Here is a 3,912-nt window from a genome sequence, read left to right on the forward strand (position 1 = left end):
TTCTTCTTCTTCTTCTTCTTCTTCTTCTTCTTCTTCTTCTTCTTCTTCTTCTTCTTCTTCTTCTATTCTTCTTCTGCTTCTGCTTCTTCTTTTTTAAGATTTTATTTATTTATTTGAGAGAAGCACAAGCAGGGGGAGGGGTAGAGGAAGAGAAAGAAACAGACGCCCCACTGAGGAGGGAGCTAGATGCAGGACTCCCTTCCAGGACCCCTTCAACCTGAGTTGAAAGTAGATGTTTAACCCACTGAACCACCCAGGTATCCCCTGCTTTCTTCTTTTAAAGGACATATGTGATTTAGTATTTGGGCCCACCCAGATAATCCAGGATCATATTCCTATCTTAACATCCTTAACTTAATCACATTTACAAAGTTTTTGTGTCATATCAGATAATACTCACAGGTCCAAAGTTTACAATGTGGAATAGTTTGGGTGCCCATTATTGAGTCTATCACATCTACTAAGAAGAAAATGATACTTTCTTTGTGTATATGGAGCTCATAAGAAAGATTGAGACAAGAATGAAATTAATTCATAACAGATAGTGTCATATGCCATTTAAGTTATGCAAAATCATTTAATGATATAGAAATTTAAAGATGGAAGGACCCTATCTGATTTGAGAATTTTGGAATTATCCCTAAGTCAAAATGGCACAAGAGGATAATATGTTCTTATAAGAAACTGTAGTAGAGGACTCTGGGAAGATGGCAAAATAAGAAGCAGTGGGAATCTGTCTCCCCACCTAGACAGCAATTACACTGGCAGTTCAGTCTAATGTAACCATTTTGGAACTCTGGAATCTATTGATGGCTTGTAACTTCCAGGGGAAGACTTGAACAGTAAATTATGAATAATTTCCATCAATTTCAGCTCTAGCAGAATAGCAGCTACCATTCCCCACCTCTAGTCACATAGCAGACAGGTGCATATGTGTTCCTGAAGCAGCTTTCTTTCAGACTGTGGAAGCCAGGGTAGGCAAAAGGACTCTGTTCTCCAAATAACAGAAATCTATGCTCTACTCACTGATTGCTGCTTCTGCTAACAGAGGTGCAGACAAAGGTGGGCAGCAACAACAAAAACAAACAACCACATTCAAAATGGGTAAAATATTTGTTTAGACATTTCTTTACAGAAGACCTATAAATGGCCAATAAGGACATTAAAAGGTGCTCAACATCATTAATCATTAGGAAAATGTAAATCAAGACTACAATGAGATATCATCTCACACCTATTAGGACAGTCATTATAAAAAATAAAACAAAACAAAACAAAACAAGTGCTGGTAAGTATGTGGAGAAATTGGAACCCTATACACTATTAGTGGAAATGAAAAATGGTAGAGCCAGTGTGGAAAACAATACAAAGATACCTTAAAAAATTAAGAATAGAATTACTATATGATCTAACAATCCTTCTTCTGGGTATATACCCAAAATATTTGAAAGCAAGTCTTGAAGAGATATTTGTATGCCCACATTCACAGCAATATTATTCACAACAGCTAAAACATACCAGTAACCCAAGTTTCCACCAATGGATGAATAGATAAGACAAATTCAGTAATATATACAATAGAATTTCAATTAGCCTTAAAAAGGAGGAGACTCTGTAATATGCTACAACATGGATATGACTATATGAATAAACTTTGAAGATATTATCCTAAAAGAAATGTTTCAGCCACAAACACATGTTGTATAATTTCACTTATAGGAGATACTTAAAGTAGTCAAAATCATAAAGACAAAAAGTAGAATAATGGTTGCTAGGGGGTGGGGGGAGGAAGATACAGAGAGGTATAGTTTCAGTTTTATAAGACAAAAAGAGTTATGAAGATGGTTGGTGGTGATGATTGCACATTATGAACATATTTAATAGCACTGAATTATACACTTAAAAGTGGCTACAATGGCAAATTTTGTTATGTATATTTTACTGAATAGAAAATTTTGAAAAAAAAAAAAAACCTACATTATATACAATGATTGGGGCTGGTATTTTTAGAGGTGATATTTCCATCACCATATATGAATTTCACCTAAAAGTATGAAAAAATATTTCAACTACGTATTTCCTGTGGTCTTAAAAACAGATTTTCCCCCTCAAATTATCTTTATTCACATTTCTAAGATAAAGAGGAAACAGAAAATTGTTGGTTTATAGAAAGTACACTCACACACACATACACAAACACACAAAACTTTCATAAGTGTCTCTCCCTATTTTTATAGAGGAAGTTCTTCCTAAAGGAAGTCTAGAAGGCAAAATAGTAGCATGATATATGGCTTTATATGATGGCTATGAACATCTACTATTTATTACATGTATTAAAAAGAAAAATGTATTGAATATCAACAGAGATTGAGAATTGTTTTTGAACAATTTCATATAGGATTCAGCCAAAGAATATATATCTATTGAGCACTGATATTGTTCAAAAATTTAGGCTCAAGGGCACCTGGGTGGCTCAGTCCATTAAGTGGCTGCCTTCGGCTCAGGTCATGATCCTGGGGTCTTGGTATCGAGCCCCACATCCGGCTCCCTGCTCAGCGGGGAGCCTGTTTCTCCCTCTTCCTCTGTCTGCCACTCTGCCTACTTGTGCTCTCTCTGTCTCTCTCTCTCTGTCAAATAAATAAATAAAAATATCTTTAAAAAAAAAATTTAGGCTCAGTGCTAGAAAGGATTTCAGGGAATTTAGTATGTATCGTTACAGATTTTACAGTATTTTTAAAGACAACACACAGCTAACATTTTGCACATTAATATATTTTTTTCCTCATTCAACTGTCAATATACATAAAAATTCAAGATTTTTTCAATTAATTTTAGAGATTGAAATCCACAGCTTCAAATTTTTTTTAAATGATACAACTGAAATTTCAACCCATGTTGACTTTACACAATAGTGTATCTTTGCCAAGTACTATAGGACATAAATAGTATGATAACAAGCAAGATGTACTTATTACAGTGGGCACTGGTATTCATGGACCACTTTCTGGAACAAGTGGGCATCATAAACCAGGCATCAGAAAAATAGCAATTACATCAGACAAGGACAAAAAAAAAAAAAGAATGGGGAGGAGAAAGAATGATTTTAGATTAGAGAAATAAGGTAAAAATACTTACTTAAAGCAGTAGCATTTATGCCACAGAAAAGGAATTAAAAAGAAACAAAATTGATTAATCCCCCTAATTACAGATTGCACAGCATCTTATTAAATTTTCCATGGAAGGGGCGCCTGGGTGGCTCAGTCATTAAGTGTCTGCCTTCGGCTCAGGTCATGATCCCAGGGTCCTGGGATCGGGCCCAGCATCGGGCTCCCTGCTCCGCGGGGGGCCTGCTTCTCCCTCTCCCACCCCCCCTGCTTGTGTTCCCTCTCTGGCTGTCTTTCTCTCTGTCAAATAAATAAAACCTTAAAAAAAAATTTTTTTTTCCATGGAAAACAAGGTCTTAATATGGTTACTAAAATGTAACAGATACTCTTTTTCTAATTTATGCTATTTTATTAAATTGATAACAAAAGAGCATTCCTAAAAAAGTTCTGTAATAATACCGTATTAAACTTAAAGATTAAAGAAAAAATATTAACTATCAACTCAAGGATCATTTCATTAATCTTTAAAATAAAATGTTCTCTTTATTCATGAGAAATCTAGCATTAGTAGCGGAAAACATATTGCTAACTGGACTTTGATTTGGATTCTAGAAAGATAAGCTGTGAGTTCTATGGGAGAGAAAAAATAATTTTCCCTCCACCCTTTTAGGTTCTTGCCTGAGATCATCCTGTAATAAAAGACAGAGTAACAGAAGAAAAACAAACAGAAATTTAATAACATGTATACCTCCTGTATACATGGAAGAACCCAGGAAAACAAAGCAACTTCTGGAAATGGCCCAAACCA

Source organism: Neomonachus schauinslandi, chromosome 2 (genome assembly GCF_002201575.2).
Source record: "Neomonachus schauinslandi chromosome 2, ASM220157v2, whole genome shotgun sequence".
NCBI lineage: Eukaryota > Metazoa > Chordata > Mammalia > Carnivora > Phocidae > Neomonachus > Neomonachus schauinslandi.